The sequence below is a fragment of the Dama dama genome, chromosome 7 (assembly GCF_033118175.1).
Source record: "Dama dama isolate Ldn47 chromosome 7, ASM3311817v1, whole genome shotgun sequence".
Taxonomy (NCBI): domain Eukaryota; kingdom Metazoa; phylum Chordata; class Mammalia; order Artiodactyla; family Cervidae; genus Dama; species Dama dama.
The window spans coordinates 24,765,039-24,783,709 of NC_083687.1; the positions used below are offsets into that span (position 1 = coordinate 24,765,039).

The window sequence follows — 18,671 nt, forward strand, 5'->3', positions numbered from 1 at the left end:
TGACCTTTGCAACCCCATTGGGTGTAGCCTGCCAGGCTCCTCTGTCCATGGAATTCTCCAGGCAGGAATACTGGAGTGGGTAGCCATTCCCTTCTCCAAGGGATCTTCCCAACCCAGGAATCAAACCCAGGTCTCTTGCAGTGCAGGCAGATTCTTTTTTTTTTTTTTTTTTTTAATAGAGTTTAAATGGTTTTCATTTTTATATTCACTGAACTTCCCCAACCAGGTCCTCCTATTACAAGAGTTCCTACAAGTTTTCTCTCTGGATCTGTCCCTGATTTACCCTTGGAGCAAAGATGTGTTGAGGTGGTCTAGCATGTGGAAGGGAGAAGAGGGGAAACAGCCAGGAATGACGCCAACCCCCATCCCATCTCACGTAGTCCTGGAAACTTCCCATATCCACTTAGGGAGAAAAGAAGGAAGAAGGGTTTTTCTTTATTCCTTATAATCTTTCTCCCAGTAAAACATCAAGGCATAAAGCCTAACTGTTGAGTCATCTTTAGGGAACATGGCAAAGGGCCTTTCCTTTTTCTCAAACAAAAAGGGCTAGAGACCCCAAGTTTTCCCTAAGGGGAAAAAAAAGCTTAGGGAGAGCAGACAGCAGAAGAGATGTCAGAAGGATCCAGAGTCTCATAGAAAGGCACTGGGGTTGGCTCGAGGATCCTTCTGATTCCAAAATCTCATCGCTAGCCAAACACCAAGGATCTCTGTGATGCTAAAGAAGAGTCCAACACCCCCCAGGATTTTCAGGGCTTGATCTGAATGCTTAAGAAATTTTTCTCCACACATCTGACATGTGGGGCTCCGGCTCTTGCAGACCAGCTCACTGCAGTGCAGAAAGCATAATCTTGTTGATCCAGGGTTGTAAGGTTGAACAAGCCATAGCAATCAAAGCTTCTTTCCAGTTCATCCCGGGTCTTGTTGCTCATGACTCACCAAGAAGCATTGATGACATCTGTCTGTTTGCTTAGGTTAATAGCCAGACATGAGCAAGAGATTCCAAACTGGAAGATGAAGACCAAACCAAGGATGATCATGTAAAAGAAAAGCAGCGCTTGGTGGTGATTGACAGCACCTACCAGTCCAGCAACCGCGATGAGAAGAAGGAAGACTCCCACTGCAATGACTCCTCCGATGATACGGATGCTGGACACCAGACCCAGGCCCTTAGCCCACGCAGCCACTCCAATGAGCAAGAAGCCTACCAGCATGTAGACCACGTTGAGCGCGCAGAGTGCATTCTTGGAGCAGGCAAAGCCTCCGCAAACTATCTCCCCAGTTCTCGGGACCCAAGTGGTCCCAAGGACTTGGGGAGAGGGTCTCGTGGACCGTCTTCTTGGACCCGGACAACTTCCGCAGGCAGATTCTTTACTGACCTTACTTATTCTGTATATTTTTCTTTTCTTCTATGAAAACTACTATATTCATAGTCATTTTTCATTTTTATCAGCTATTCATCTTGAAAGATGTTTCTCTGTATTTTACTTCTGTATTTATTTCCATATTTTTTATTTTCTGTATTTTATTTTATTTCTCTGTATTTTATTGGTATGCCCTTAAGCGTATTACCAGGCACTTGTACCCACCAAATTTCCATTTATTTTGTAGAACCAATCCCCAATCCATATAGTTCTCTGTTTTGTTTTGGTGGGTTTTTTTTTTTTTTTTTTTTTTATTTCAAATTAAATTACCTTTGTCATCCTCCAAAAAAGTAACAAAGATTTGCCCAGCAGAAAATAAAGTAGAAAGTTCCTAGAATCAATTGGCCTGGTAGGAAAAGCATTGATACTGACTCTTTTGGACAAGGTGTTCTCCATGGTATGTCTTACAGAAGTGAAATAGTGGCGGGAGTCACTACAAAGAGGTGTTTTACATGCCGAGAAGAAATTCTGACAAGTAAAACTTTTTAAAGGTAATCATAGCTCTAATTTTCCAACTTGACAACAGAGCATCTAGGTTTTGTAAAGCCTGGGGAGAGAGGGACTGAAAAATAAAGTGCTTTCTTCTTCTTGTTAAAAAAAAAAAGTGTATCTTCCAGGGAAAAAAGGTGGTTCTCACCTTTGATTGCCTATTTTTCTCCTGCTCCTTCTGCTCTTCTCTCCTGTGCTATGGAGCTCTTCTCCATTTGACAGACATCAGCCAGATGACAATACTGTTTTGTTTTTTTTTATAGCAATATACAATCTTTGTTTCCAGTGGAAAGACCCAGTAGGCATGAGTTTGGACTTATTATTAAAGGCAAACTAATGTCCCCCAAAGATTTTCAAAACACTTCATGCCAGAATGTGGTATTTTAAAGCATTCCCATTTCCCATAATTGAATGCATGCAGCATAGCAAGAGGAAGAACATTTCAGCAAATACAGGAATTAATCAGAGTACAAGAATTAATACAGTTTATTCTAGAGAGTCTCATAGGATATGTATGGATTTTATGCATAATTCTATAAAAGATAAGGTTGTACAAACTATTCAGAACTCAGCTTAAAGACCACTGACCCAAGAAAGAGAGTAAAACAGGGAAGGCATTTGAAAGGGAACAAAGCATCCTATTAATATTCATCTTGTATTTAAATTGAGTGCAATTTTCATCTTTGGGAATATGTGCCCTATTGTTAGAGTTTCTTGGGATGCTTGATCAAGTCATTAGTAAAACTCTGTTGGATTTCTGCATAAAGTAGAAACAACTCTCTTTTCAAAATAAGTTCTCAAATATTGAATGCACATTGCAGACAAACTATCAACAGTGCATGAGCTCTGTAAATGATTATAAGAATGATAATCTCATAAAAACATCAAGAGATAGGACCTGATTATATTATCATGCTAATTATACAGAAAGTCACCCCCTCTAGTCATTTAAGTTTGAATTTATCACAAAGCAACATGTTCGAGTTTTTTAAATGGAAAGGCAATAAACATCCAACCGCTACATCAATATTAACATACAGATTCACATGACTGGACTTTTCTGGATGGTCCAGTGGTTGACTCCATGATTTAACTGCAAAGAACACAGGTTTGATCCCTGGTCAGGGAAGTGCCACATGCCGCGCCATACGGCAGAGGGGGTGGGGAGGAATTCACATGACTCAACTATTTAAAATAGGATTTATATTTAAAAGAAGCTTTCTTTAAAATCGTCCTTCTTCTCAACCCTGTGAATCAAAAGTGCTAGTTTCTGTGTCCTCAAATACAGACTAAAATCAATACTGGTCTTTATAGGAAGGTTTTGGGTTAATGTTTGTTCACTCGCCAATCACATGTCACAAAGCTAAGAATGAAGAAAACAATCATAGCATTTTAGAGCTGACAAAAAATTTTATATGATGTGCTATTTTATATTAAAATAATGTTTGATTTGCTTTTTAAATCTCATTTCATCTTTTCATAAGAACATGCAACCTATTATGGTTATGAGAACTTCTTTAGGATTGAGGCTAGGGGAAGATGAACCAAATGTTTCAACTTAGAGCTCTGCTAAAAAGAAACACTATGAACCACATGTTTCAGAGGGTGGTGGGATGTAGGTTAAAATGTTACTAACAGTTCTCTTTCCACCCTTTACACCAACTAGCCTTACCTCTCCTTGGTTGCAAAAGAAACCCACTATAAAGCACAAGAAACTCTAGTTAATGCTCTGTGATCACCTAAATGAGAAGGAAATCCAAAAAGAGGGGATATATGCATACGGAAGGCGGATTCATTTTGCTGTACAGCAAAAAATAACCCAATATTGTAAAGCAACAATAATGTAATATAATTTTTTTAAAAAGAAAAAAAAATAGATAACAGAGGACTCTGTATCAGTAGGTTGCTAAAGCAATTACCAGCCCAAAATAGTTTTTCTTTGTGAGCAACACTTAAAAGTGAAAAAAGACTTTTGGACTCTATGGGAGAAGGTGAGGGTGGGATGTATCGAGAGAACAGCATCGAAACATGTATATTATCTATAGTGAAACAGATTACCAGCCCAGGTGGGATGCATGAGACAAGTGCTCAGGCCTGGTGCACTGGGAAGACCCAGAGGAATCGGGTGGAGAGGGAGGTGGGACGGGGGATCGGGATGGGGAATACATGTAACTCCATGGCTGATTCATGTCAATATATGACAAAACCCACTACGATACTGTAAAGTAATTAGCCTCCAACTAATAAAAATAAATGAAAAAAAAAAGTGAAAAAAGAGAGAACTGAATTGGTTAATAATGTTTATTTTTAAAAACTGAAACAAAATAAAAACACTGACCAGCCCGAAAATTTAAAAATCTATAGGATCCCACAAGTTGTAAAACACACAAGTTTAAAAATCAACTATTTTAAAGAAGCAAATTTCTGTCCTTCAATTTTATTGCAGTTGTCCTCCCACCTCCCGTCAATCTACCCTAACCTGTAGGTCTGCAGCACTGCCGACTTCGGAGACTAAATTCTCTTCAATGAACCACTTCCTTAAAAAACCTGGAATTTATGACATGTGAAGTGACCTGGAGTCCTTCCTGGACTACCCTGCTTATTGCCTGAGCTGCTTTACTCTCGGTTACATAGGTACATTTGCAAATGTTATTTTGCTTCTGTATAAAATTTGAAACATTTCACACATTTATTTTTCATTGTATTTTTTTTCTTCCAGTTTTATTGAAATATGATTGACATACAGCACTGTGTCGTTTAAGTTGAACAGCACCATCACTTACATACACCTGAATACCTTGCTTGCCCTTGACTCACCTTCATTGTTGTGCTATAATATTCATATGCTGAGGATCAGAACCCAGAGAAGAAGCAGTCCAAGGATAAAATGTATCCAGTCTTTAGGTAACAGAGTCATTCCAATTGGTAATAGCAAATGTCTTAATGTAAAGTGAATGATGAATTCACAGTGCAGAATTAAGACATGCCAGTGGCTCAGATGATAAAGAATCTGCCTGCCATTCAGGAGACCCAGGTTCAATCCCTGGGTCAGGAAGATCCTCTGGAAAAGAGAACGGCAACCCACTACAGTATTCTTGCCTGGAATATTCCATGGACAGAGGAACCTGGCAAGCTACAATCTTGCAAAGAGTAGGACACAACTGAGTAACTAACACACTTTCCACATTGCATCTTTTGTAATCAGGTGTTTAAAAGAGGAGCACATGGGATCCCAGTCATGGCAGATTTTATTTGTATAAAAGGTGGTTTTCAAGGAAAGATCAAGAAACAGTTTCATGAACAAGTATCCTAGTATAAAAAGTAGCTCATAGGCAAAAAATTAGAAGACATTTCAAAAAACAGGTAAGATCTCCTTTAACCTTTACTTGTAAAGTGGAAGTAATAATATCCATGCCATAAACTAGCTTTGAGGATGAAATGAAATAATGCATATAAATACTTAATCACAATATAAGTCTGGCACAATATAAGCCCCCAGTTAGTGTGGTAGCCATGAAAATGTCCCATCCAGATTTTGTCCTGCAGGATCTGTAATTGACCCCAAGCTGTTAACTTCCGAATCCACTGAGTTTGCACCAATGTCCAGGCATCCAGAAAGCTGCCCCAATGACTAAACACAGCAAGGATACCAATGAAAGCCATTGCCATGAAAAGGGCAGGAGTTGGGGGTGGGGGTGGGGGTGGGGTGCTTTGCTAGAGGTATTTGACTTCAGTACTCTCTAACAGCCTAGCTGAAAATTTCCTGGAACTGTACTGCAGCCTGAGTTACAGGTCTGACCTGCATTGTGATCTGAAGGCTCTCATCTCTACTCCCTCCTCTTTTACCTTCACAGGTATTTCTCCCAGTAAATAGCTTGCACATTTCATCCTATCTTGACAGCAGCTTCTCCCAGAAACTAACCTGGCTCTACTAGCTATTGTATTACTTTCCATTTTCATCATATTTTGATTCTGCATGGTTTCATTTTGGAAAAGATGTCTCCTTCTCTAAATCAAAATTTTTTTTTCTTCTTCCCCATATGAGTGAACATCAGGAAACCTTGGTTCCAGTGTCAGTTTTCCCATTAACTTGTTTGATCTTGAAAAAATCACTTATTCACTATAGGCTTCAGTTTCCTCAATGGCCAAAGAAGAAGATCATATGATTTCTAAAGTCTTTGCATGTACTAGTTGCTGAGACTATGTAAAGAAATGTCAAATGCTGTTCGTTGGTCCCAGAAGTCCACCATCTATCAGGGGAGTTGTGTCTGATGTACATAAATAAGTAGAACATCTTTTTATTGTGGAACTTCAAATATGAATGGTCCCCCAGAGCCATGGCTAGCTCTTACGCTTATTCTGTTGCTTATTTTTTGCCCTTTTGAAAAGCGTGAAGGTCTGTGGAAAATGGCAAATGTACTACTTTTCTAAGGGACAAATAGATAAACATTTGTTGTCACTATGGTTAGTCATTGGTCATTTTGTTGGAAAAAGACAAGGTGGGTTGTCTGGGAGTGGATGAAAAAAGAAAGAAGCTTCTTGCAACATTTTGGAGAAAAGGACCCTATAGTAATATAGAAAAACTCTGAATGTGCAGTCACTTTCCTAAGGGATTCAATCTGCTGGGTAAGTTAATGACTCTCAGCTCCTGCCTGTGTAAATACAAGCAGGAGGGAGAAATCATGAGAAAATCTATCTCATGGGCAAATCAAATATACATTTCTTTCATTTGACTTTATATTTTTCAAATTAGCCGCTTCTATTAAACAGCATCATGATTAAAAAAGTAAAATAGACTAAAATGAAGTCTGGAAAACAAACATATAAAAAAGAAAATCAGTACAGTTCAGTCACTCAGTTGTGTCCGACTCCTTGCGACTGCATGAACTGCAGCACGCCAGGCCTCCCTGTCCATCACCAACTCCCAGAGTCTACCCAAACTCATGTCAATTGAGTCGGTGATGCCATCCAACCATCTCAGCCTCTGTCATCCCCTTCTCCTCCCACCTTCAATCTTTCCCAGCATCAGGGTCTTTTCCAATGAGTTGTGAAGAACTGACTCATTAAAAAAAAGAAAACAAGAGTTCACCATATCCCACCATTCATAACTGCTTAACCGTTTAGTCTATTTTGTCCCAATATATCTAGTCTACGTATATATTTTCTGAAGTACACACTATTCAGCATAGTTTCAAACTCTTTTTCACTTTTAAGTTTATCATATACATGTTCTCTTAATCACAATGTCATCAAAATGTGTGTAATAGTTGCATAATATTATACTTTATGAGTATAGTATATATGCTAATATCCCTGTTTTGGGATAAGTACATTATTTCCCATTTGGGCTTTTCCCAGCAATACTGCATTTGGGGTAGGAATAGGTTTTCCTCCAAGTACCAGGCAAACTCACAACCCGTTCAACAGAAACAAAACTATGTGGCCCTCTCTGGAAGTTAGGCCTGTTTGGAATAGTACTGGGTACCAGACAAATAGTACTGGCGTCCCAGGTGGTGCAGTGGTAAAGAATCCACCTGCCAAAGCAGAAGACACAAGAGACCCAAGTCCCATCTCTGGGTCAGGAAGACCCCCTGGAGTAGGATATGACATCCCACTCCAGTATTATTGCCGGGGAAATCCCATGAACAGAGGAGTGTCCTTGTGGAAGCAGATACCAAAATATCAAGAGAAAACAACAAGCAGTATCTAGGAGTGGCAGTCATGAGGCAGTGAGAAAGTAAAGATTCAGGCCAGAGTCATAACCAGCATTAAACAAAGACAGAGCAACCTAACTAAAGTGAATTGGATGGGACAAGATGATGCTGTTAGAGGAATGTCAACATGTCATGAAAGGCTCCCCTCCCCCTTTGCTCTAAATCCTAAACAGGTCACTCTCATGTACTCTGGCTGGGCAAGTCTTTTCGTCTTCCTCGCTAACCTTTGTAGCTTTGCAACAAACCCATAAGACCTGGGGCTAAACTTGCATCTCTTTCTTCCTTATAAAGTAAACGAACTTAAGTTCTATACACCATGAAAATAAAACTTGAGTATACCCCTTTGCCACACCTATGATTATATCCTTCAGATGATTCTGGAAATAGAAGCTGTTAGTCAAAGTATAAGAATATGCTTGAGGCTTTTGCATAATGCCAAATGGCTCTCCAGAAATTATTTACTGATGTGTACTGCCTCCAACAGTGTATGAAGAAAGGATTTCAGCCTCCTCCCATCATCATGACATACAATTTTTAAAACATTTGTCAATTTAAAAGTCTAAAATAGTGTATTGTAATATTAATATAAATTCCTTTGATCATCAGAGAGGCTAAACCTTTTTCATGTTTATTGGCTATTTGCATTTCTTTGGCTGTGAAATATTATTTGCAATGGGTCCAGACTCAATTATTACTTATTCTTAACTACTGATAAGATTCTTTCCCTGTGACAGAATCAACCAGATCATATTTGAAATTTAAAGTGTTTGTTCTTGAAGATTGTCATATATGTGATAGATTTGTTTTCCCCCTTTGCTTTCATCTATATAGTTTTGGGGATAGAGAAAAGCATGAATAAGTCTGTTATCATGGATTTGATCCCCAAGTGAACTAATTAGTGTCTTTATGTTCTATGGCCACTTAATGCACTTATTTTCAGGTCAGTTCATTATAACAGTACCAGGGGAGGGAGTGAGGATGGTTTAATGCAAATCCTCCTTCACAGATAAAAGAGAAGAAGCAAAGCATCGCTAGTTGGTATAAAGGTGAGAGTCCTGGAGCCCTTCCTTCTTGGTCTCCACTTCTCTTCCTTCCTAATTTCACTCTATGGTATCTTTGAGCACAATATGAAAATCAGGATGGACTACAATATTTATAAAGAATACAGTTGTTTCATATATAGGGATATTTGAGGCTCAGAAATATAAGGTTAGGTTGGAAAAACTTCATTCCCACTATATTGTTGCTACTTTAACCAGATAGAATAATATAGAAGAAAGTTTTTTTGTAAACTAAAGGGGAGAACCACATATACAAAGGATGCTTAGGTTGGAAAAAGTAATATGCTTAGTGATTCCCTCACTCTGGTGTAGTCTGGGTAAGAAGAAGAAAGAAATGATAACAACCATCATCTAAACAGCCTAATATATAAAGCAGAGCCACTTTCAGATTTGACTGTGTTCACTCATTCTGTGCTCTTTTATGTCATAGGAAAGAAGATCAAGCATTCTCAAAAGGATACCAATTTTATGTCACTAGAACACAACTTTATTGACTAAGTAATTTATTTGGACTGATAGAATAGCTATCTATCTGTGCCCAATAAGCAAAATGACTTCCATCCTTCAGAGATCATGGATTTTTGAATAGGATGTGATAAGTGACTCTTTTTAGTAAGCAGGCCAGCCCTAGGCAAAATGACAAAATGTTGTCTATTCAACAACTCCCTATTCCCTTTTGTTTCTATCTGTCCTCTCCTCAAGCCCCTCCCCATTTTCTTCCTTTTAGGTTCTTGAGTCCCTGTTCTGATATACAAATAGGCTCAGCTTCAATGGGCAAGACCTCAATGTACAGACCTTTCCTAACCTCCCTACATGTCTAAAATAAATTTTTTTCTGTGACTCTCTTGGGAATATAGGAAATAAATGTAAAATTCATTTTCTAATAAAGACCTTTATAAAAATCAGTGTCCTCTCATCAAGATATTCTTTTATTCATTCATTCAGTAAACATTTATTGGTTGTCTTTCATGTTTTGGTTGCTACTGAAGTGATGGTTACCAAGACAATATAGTCTCTGCCCAGCCCCACTCAGGCCCCCAGAACATGAAGTTGAATGGAGGATGCAGAGAAATAAGCAGGTGGTTTAAATATGGAAGGAAAAGTTTAATTTGGGGAAACATTAGGTGTCATGGAAACACATTTAACAAAACAGAATAACACAGAGTTTTAGTATCAACAAAAACAAAATCATTCCAGAATAACTGATAACTGAGAAGTTATCATGCAGCATCAGGACTAAAGCCAGACCACTTGAGTTCAAATTAGACTTGCCACCTATTAGTTATGGGACCGCCAACAAGTGACTCAGCGTCTTTGATCTTCATTTCCTCTCTGAAAAATGAAGATAATGACAGCAGCACTGAAGTCATAAAATTGTTTTGAAGATTAAATGAAACATTGCACAAATGCTAAGAAGAATAACTGGCATATAATTAGTTCTCAACAAGTGTAAGCTATTATTATTAAATTAGACCATAAAAATTAGTGAGAGTTAGGTGGGCCAAGGAAAATGAGACGAGAGAAAGGAACAAAGAATAGTATGTCTCGATCTTAGACACAGGAAAAAAAGATTTGCTAACAAACTAAAGTAGTTCAGAGTGGTGACTTCTGCTTCCAGCCATAATGAGGTAATAAGGACTTACCTTCCCACTTTAAACATTGAACTAGTAGAAAATATACAAAACAATCATTTTTAGTTATTAGAAAATAAACAGCACTGAACAGTGACCCCAAGAGAAAGGAAACAAGTGAGACAGTGTCAGCCCTACGAGTGACCCAACTTGTCACTGCCTGGAGAGACTTTTCACATCACCACCTAGTAGGGCAAGCCAAGTTGATCACATCAGTCTCCTTGAGTTGAGGAAGCAAAATAGACTTCTGGAAGATGTGGCTAGAGATTGTGAAACAGAGTACTGTAGAGCAGGAAGTTGCACAGACAAACAGAACTCTGGAGACCTTCTTTGGGTCCCCTGAGTATTTAATTGCACATATGAATGAGCAAGGGCTTCCCTGGTGGCTCAGATGGCAAAGAATCTGCCTGAAATGCAGCAGGTTCAATTCCTGGGTTGGGAAGATACCCTGGAGACAAGAATGGCTACCCACTCCAGTATTCTTGCCTAGAGAATCCCATGAACAGAGGAGTCTGGCAGGCTACAGTCCATGGGATCGCAGAGTCAGACACGACTGAGCAACCATGTATGAACAAACTACTGAGACTAGAAAAGAATCATCAAACAGAAGTAAGTGATATAGTCACAGGAGTTCATACAGAGGAGGGAATTCATATATTCACCAGCAGAGTGATGAGACTTCCTCACATAGAGCATCAGGTACAGTCCTCAGAAGGGGACTGCCTCAGCAGCAAGGTTAAAGAAACTCTTGACTACAGGCACTTTTGTCCTTCCTAGCAAAGCCAACAAAAGTATTAAACTTAGTTATGTCCTAGAACAAAGTTCTAGGCAATAAAGTTACTAAAAAAAAACACCATCCAACAATGTTAATTTTACAGTGTCCTGGAAACTGATCAGAAAATAAGTATGCCAAAATTTATGACTCATAAACAGAGACAAGCGGGTAACAGATATACAAAAGAAATAACACAGATTATAAAATTAAACAAAGACTTTGAAAGAGCTATTATAAATGTATGCTGTATGTTCTAGAAGGTGGAGGACAGTCTAACTAGGATGAGGAGAAAAATAAAAGATTTTTTTTTTTAATTAACTTCTAGAGATGAAAAATACACTACTTAGATTAAAAAAAAAAATCAGTGTATGAGAATAACCACAGATTAGACACTACAGAAAAAAAAAATGAACTTGAAGACCTAGCAATAGAAACTATCCAAAATGAAACACACAGAGAAAAAAAAGTAGTGGAAAGTAGTTCAGTGTAACTATAGCAGAGGCAGAAGTGGAATAGAGGAGAGCTGAGGAAGGCGTAGAAACCAGCTCATACAGGAACAAATAAGCCCCATTAATGAATTTGCAGTTAATGCATTGTGCTAAAAGACATATTTCAGTAAGGAATGTCAGTCAGGATGAAGAGTTATGAATAAAAGTATATTTGGGCAGCAGAGTTCCTTTATGGTTCCTCAAATATTACCATTTCAAGAATAAGTGAATTGTAGCACATGCACATAATGGAATACAGCAATATAAGTGTAAAAAATCTACAACTATATGCAGCAAAATGGATGAACATACCAACACAAAGTTGCACAAAAGAAGCCAGGTACAAAAGAGCACAGAATATGTGATTCTATATTAAACAAAAAAGGCAGGATTAATCGATGGTGTTAAAATTGAGGCTAGGGGTACCCTTGGTGGTAGTGACATGTAGAGGGTACAGGGTGAACGATGGAGTTCTGGTAATGTTGTGTTGCTTGATCTGAATCACAGTTATAAGAGGAGAATTGAGGTCACGGACATTCATTGACCTACACTTTTATGGTATTTTACTCTTTTCTGTCTATATTACTTTTCAGCAACCCTGTTTTTGAAGTATACCACTAAGAAGGCTGACTATGAGTTGGGCCCAATTAGGAGCAGCTAGAAGAGGGACAGGAACACATTCAAGATCACAAAGTGTTTAGAAAGACATGTCAGTGGTAGTAGTGGTGGCTATTTGTTTTGGTTTGGTTTGGGTTTTTTTTCCCCCAATCAGAATCTATAGATTCCAGAAGCACAAGCTGTAGAAATTGCACTAGACCTTCTCAATCAGCCCCTAATGCCCCAGGTCAGGCAGTTCCCCGAGGCATGTTCTCCAGGGCTCCAGTGGGCTCTGTTTTCACTCACTCTGTTGATAAAATTCTCAGAGCCCAGGACACAAAGAAGCTTCAAGTGAATGATAACTTTAGCAAATGCTTCATCTCTTATTCCTTCTTTTCCCATTTTGCTTACGGTAGGGCATATCCTAAAGGTATGTGAACTCTCTTTTATAGAGCATTTACCATGTGTCATAGAGCACAGTCCCTTGATATGAGAAAAGAATAACTAACTTATTTATTAGCATTTGAAGGAAACTTTTGACAGTTATTTGAAACTTGATTGTAAATGCTATTGAATTATGACTATTTTTCCTTCTCTTTTTAGCATCAAGTTTCATTCTACTAATACTTATTTTTTGTTGTTGTTGTTAGGTAGTAGTAATGTAAGAACTGAAATATCTCCTCTAATGACAAGAATATATGATTTTTTTTTCTTTACATTCTGTCTCTTTGGTGTACTGTCTTCTCAGGATGCACTTATAATTTTTATAATCACCCACTATGACTAATAGCCAAAAGCATAACCATATATATAAATATTAGACATGGGTAAGAAGCTGATTGTTAAGTAGTTAATAGGTGATATAGATAAATAGATGATGATGATAGATACCTTTGATTTATTACCATGTAAATGGCCACAGGCAGCAACTCTTTGGCAGAGAAAAGAATAGTAGATTTATTTTTCTTTAGATGAAATATTCTAAAAATCTTTTAAAATAAATCCCATAACCAAATGCTTAATTAAAAAAAAAACTTGGTCACAAAATTATATAACATTTTATAGTATGTTAACACTACCTCATTTTTAGGCTTGTGTATAAGTTAGTCACTCAGTCATATCCAACTCTTTGAGATCCCATGTAGCCTGCCAGGCTCCTCTGTCCATGGAATTCTCCAGGGAAGAATACTGGAGTGGGTAGCCATTCCCTTCTCCAAGGGATCTTCCTGAACCAATGATAGAACCCAGGTCTCCTGCCTGGGTACAAGCAGATTCTAGTAATACTTATTGAATATTTGGGCCTCTCCTTAATGTTCCCTATATTTTATCACATAATACCCCCTTTTCATTGGAAAAGTCCCTGATGCTGGTAAAGACTGAGGGCAGAAGAGAGGGCATCAGAGGATGAGGAGGCTGGACGGCATCACCAATGCAATGGACATGAACTTGGGCAAACTTTAGGAGATGGTGAGGGACAAAGAGGCCTGTCATGCTGCAATCCATGAGATTGCAAACAGCTGGACACGACTGGGTGACTGAACAACAACCCCCCTTTTAATAGCAAAGTTGTTACGTGCCTCCCTACCACAACAGCTAAATATTTATTTGTGTTGCCCAGATATTGTACTTCAAGGAAAGACAGCCAGTCGCTCCAGAATCCTCAATTTTCTGGTTGACCAGTACACCATTTACATTAAAAAAAAGAGAGAGAGCATAACAAGGTACTGTGATCTTTGTCTCCGTACTTGCAGTTTAGACTTTCAAGACAAGGGTATGTGGGGGACAGTAAAACAAAATGCAGCAGGATTCCAACTTCTTTCTTTTTCAAAAATCAAAACAATAGCAAGTTAAAAGGTTATTTTTCTAAAATTCAAATCTTCTAAAAGAGCGTGAGGTTAAAAAGAACACTCTCTCTTTGCCCCTGGGCAAGTGAAATATGTGTTTGTTGGCACAGGGCTACCTTCCAGACTCTTTACCCAGGGACATTTGACAATCTGAGCATAGTCAGAGGCCCAGCATTCATTCCTGTCCCCAGGAAGAGGGAGGTTGAACTTCCAGCTGTATTTTGGGGAACTTCACAGGTCTCGAGGGACAAAACTGTACACTTAAGGGGCCTCGGTCATCCAGTTGGTTTATCTAGTAAGATATCCGCCAAATAGTAAAGTTGTGCATGGTATGATAATAAAGAACTAAGACAAAATTCTCTCAAAGGAGGGGAAAAGTTCCAGAGGGTCTCTGTTGCGAAGCCTTGACAATACACCACAGAAATCTGAATGAACCAGTACCTAAATTTTACTAGCCGGTAATAGTATTCTTGCCTGGAGAATCCCATGGATGGAAGAGCCTGGTGGGCTACAGTCCACGGGGTCACAAAGAGTCGGACAGGACTGAAAGACTTCACTCACTCACTCACTCAATACAGCCTCAAGCCAGCCCAGTTGGATCTCACTGCCTAGTACAGGAAAGGAAAAACCATCTTGCTTGAAAAATAACATTATCTAGAACTTCTTAAACATGATGTCTGTGTTCAATGAAACCTCTAGTCTCTAGGCAAGAATACTGGTGTGGGTTGCCATGCCCTCCTCCAGGCGGGATCTTCCCAACCCAGGGATTGAACCCGTGTCTCTTCCATCTCCTACACTGGCAGCTGGTTTCTTTACCACTAGTGCCACCTGGGAAGCCCATGTGGCAGATGTCCCAGGTAATAAAAACTCATAATAGACAAAATAATAGATAATAAAAAAACAGATTGATAAATTGATATCATTATTAAAATTAACAGACAAGGAACTTTTAAAAACATGATTAATTTATTCACTAAAAGAAAATTATGGAAAAAAGACAAAAACTTTTCTATTAGAATTGTAACCTATAAAAAGAATCAAATGCTAAAGTCATAAAATATATGATCTGAAATGAAAAATCTATAACAGCAGATTGGACTCAACAAAATTAGCAAACTAAAGATCCCCCATGTCACAACTAAAGATCCTGCAGGCCACAGCAAAGATTCCAGATGCCACAACTAAGACCCAATGCAACCAAATAAATAAATACATATTTTTAAAGAAAGACTCATCAATATACTAAAACACAATAGAAAAAGAAGAAAGAACACTTTTTACTTGTAAATAATATTCTAAAATGAGATGGACACCAAGTATTTTACAAAAGATCTAGAAAATGTTTAAGTTGGCTCCCTGGCTCCTAGCAAAGTATCTGCAATATACATGGGCAAGATGTAAACTCTAAAACTCCAGGGAAGCTAAAGAGAAAAAAATTAGAAAACCCAAAAAGAGGTAAATTAAGAGATGCCAGACTCTTCATAGTATCAGTTGTTGTTTAGTCACTCAGTTATCCTGACTCTGTGTGAACCAATGGACTGTAGCCTGCCAGGCTCATCTGTCCATGGGATTATCCAGGCAAGAATACTAGAATGGGTTGCCATTTCCTTCTCCAGGGAATCTTCCCAACCCAGGAATAAAACCCATGTCTCCTGTGTTGGCAGGCGGATTCTTTACCACTGAGCCATCTTAGCATTAGAGGGGGAACTGTGAATATGGATGCTTCTTTTCCAAGGTGAGACAAATGTGATCTGTCTACAAATGATTCAGTTTTTCATAAATGGTTCAACTCTGACTTGTGTGCCAAAGAAAGTGATGCTCTGCCAGGGCACAAACAGATGATTTTTTTAAATCTCTCACCTCCAAATTTTCCTTTCTACACTCTACAGCCTGGTGCTAGGGCTAAGGCTGTATAAACTACATTCCGGCTTTAAGCTGGCTTTTGAATCTAGGACACTAAATGGAGATTGTGAGGCTGGAGGAGGAAGAGGAGGATATTCTTTCCTTTTTTGAAGCTATTCTGCTGTTGCTTCCAGCAACAGGTCCCGGCTCCAGAACTGGCAATTTATTCCAGCTTCTTCCAGCTTCCCCAGGAGAAGCTTATTGTACACCCCTCCTTAGAGGTCTCACTGTCAGCTCCTCGGAGTCACTTCCCTAAGCTTCTAAGTTCCAAAAAGCTCAACCTCTTCACACACACAAACTACACACACAAATAAAAATACATGTAACACTATCACTATTTGCAAGCACCTTTGCTTTATTCAGAGAAGGAAACGGCAACCCACTCCAGTATTCTTGCCTGGAAAATTCCACGGACTGAGGAGCCTGGTAGGCTACAGTCCATGGGATCACAAAGAGTCGGACACGACTGAGTGACTCCACTTTCACTTTTCTTTTGCTTTATTCACAAAAGTATTTTTGTGACGATAATTTTTTCAAAGTGCCTATCTGGTCATGGTAAGGCAGAAGGATACTTTGGTCATCATTTTGATAATTTCCATGTGTTTTTAAAACAAACAAGACCTACCTATATATTTCTTTTTTACTGTGTAGTCAAGAGTAAAAAAGGTCTCTAATATAAAGGCAAAGAAAATGTGAAAGTATCTCTTTAGGAAAAAATGCAAGACACAAATATTAGTTGTTGGTCATCAACTTTGGAACACAGAAATGTAGAAAACTTTTCTTCATGCACTCAAATTTTTCAAATGCTCCAATTATAAAAACAAGGCCCAATTTAAATTATTTTAATTGAGATGTGACATCAATATTTGAACAGCTTTATAATCCAATGAATTTCCTATCTATTAATAGACACACTTACTATTTTCATTTCTTTGATCCTGATTTGTTTTCTAGGAAACAAATACAATTTGAGTTTTCAGACGGAAGCCATATAAAAAGAACTGCATTTGCAACTGTGCACCTATATGCCCACACTGGTGGTCTATAGCCTGTGTTCATCTGCTTAGTTCAATATTTTAAAAATATTTTTTAAAAAATTAAAAAAAATTTTTTTTTGGCTGTGCCTCTTCCAGTAGTCATGAATGGATGTGAGAGTTGGACCATAAAGAAGGCTGAGCACTGAAGAATTAATGCTTTTGAACTGCAGTGTTGGAGAAGATTCTTGAGAGTCCCTTGGACTGCAAGGAGATCAAATCAGTCCATCCTAAAGGAGATCAACCCTGAATATTCATTGGAATGACTGATGCTGAAGCTGAAGCTCCAATACTTCAGCCACCTGAGGTGAAGAGCTGATGCATTAGAAAAGACCCTGATACTGAGAAAGACTGAAGGCAGGAGGAGAAGGGGACAACAGAGGATGAGATGATTGGATGGTGTCAATGCCTCAATGGACATGAGTTTAAGCAAACTCTGGGAGATGGTGAAGGACAGGGAAGCAAGGCATGCTGCAGTCCGTTAGGTCTTAGAGTTGGACATGACTGAGCAACTGAACAAGACGGCTTGAGGGTTCTTAGTTCCCCAACCAGGGATCGAACCTGGGCCCACTCCAGTGGAAGCACAGTCTTAACCACTGGACAACCAGGGAATTCCCTAGTTCAGTACTTTTAATGTTGCTACTTATTCAGCAGTTTGAGCCTTTGTTTCCCTCATTTCCTTGATTGGTAAAAAGCACAAGTGATTGTCAGAAGCTTTCACCAAATCACTATTAATATCTAAGGTTAGGCTCTGCTAGTAAAATATCTTCATTAATTGTGACTATAAATTATTATCAATAGTAACTATCATAATTTGTTATCATCTTCCAAACATAGCATTAAACATAATAAACACTGGGAATAGGGAAACAGTGTCTCCAGGGGAAGAAAGTGTTGACTGCTTTGGTCAACAGCCTTTATCCTTTCTTCTATACCAATTTTTACCCACTTATCCCATCAAATTTGCTCTGAGAAAAAAATCTGATAGACTAAAACACATCAAGACATTGCTCCTATCACCTAATTTTTTTCCTCAAAGAAGTTTACAAATTTCCTTGCAATACAAAACAGATTTTCTAGAAACTTTGAAATTTGCTTCCATATTGCTTCTATTGACTTTTTATTGTATCATATTTTTCAGAAATCTGACACACACAAAAAATATGATTAAATAAAAGTATTTAGGCATTATTCAGGCTTTTGAGTTTGTTTTTTTGTTTTTTCAGCTTCAGTGCCTTTTTCCACCATGGTTACCCTGATTCCTCTTCATGATGAGGTCCAGGTATAAGAAAAAGGAAACTCCTGGCATCGGTAAAAGAGGTGGTCACCTCATGTGAATAAGCTGCTGACCTTTGAGGAATAACTGATCTCATTTCTGGACCTCTTCCAGTGTGGGTGGTCATTTTTTGCAGATAATAAAGTTCATAATTTGGCCTCTCTCTGGGATTTGGTATTTGCCAGTGTTAAAAATTTCAACCTATCAACAAGATAGAACCTGTGTTCTACCCTGACTTCTGTCCTAAAATAGCCTAACCCAGCCTCTACTTGGGCATCTTCTCCCTTTCACTGCAGCTTTCCTCATAGAAAATACCATTCATAAGCCACTCAAGAATTGGTAGAGACCTTGGAATTTCAAATTTGAACACTCCACCCTTGGCAATGCAATTCCACACTCTTAACTGAGTGGGACTCTCCACTGTTGGTGCTAGACAACT

The 18,671-nt window shown here is 38.5% G+C and overlaps 1 pseudogene; it reads right to left on the bottom strand.

Moving 5' to 3' along the window:
- Positions 1-424: 424 nt before the first annotated feature.
- Positions 425-18,671, bottom strand: part of LOC133059243 (tetraspanin-31-like) — a 91,106-nt pseudogene continuing 72,859 nt past the window's right edge.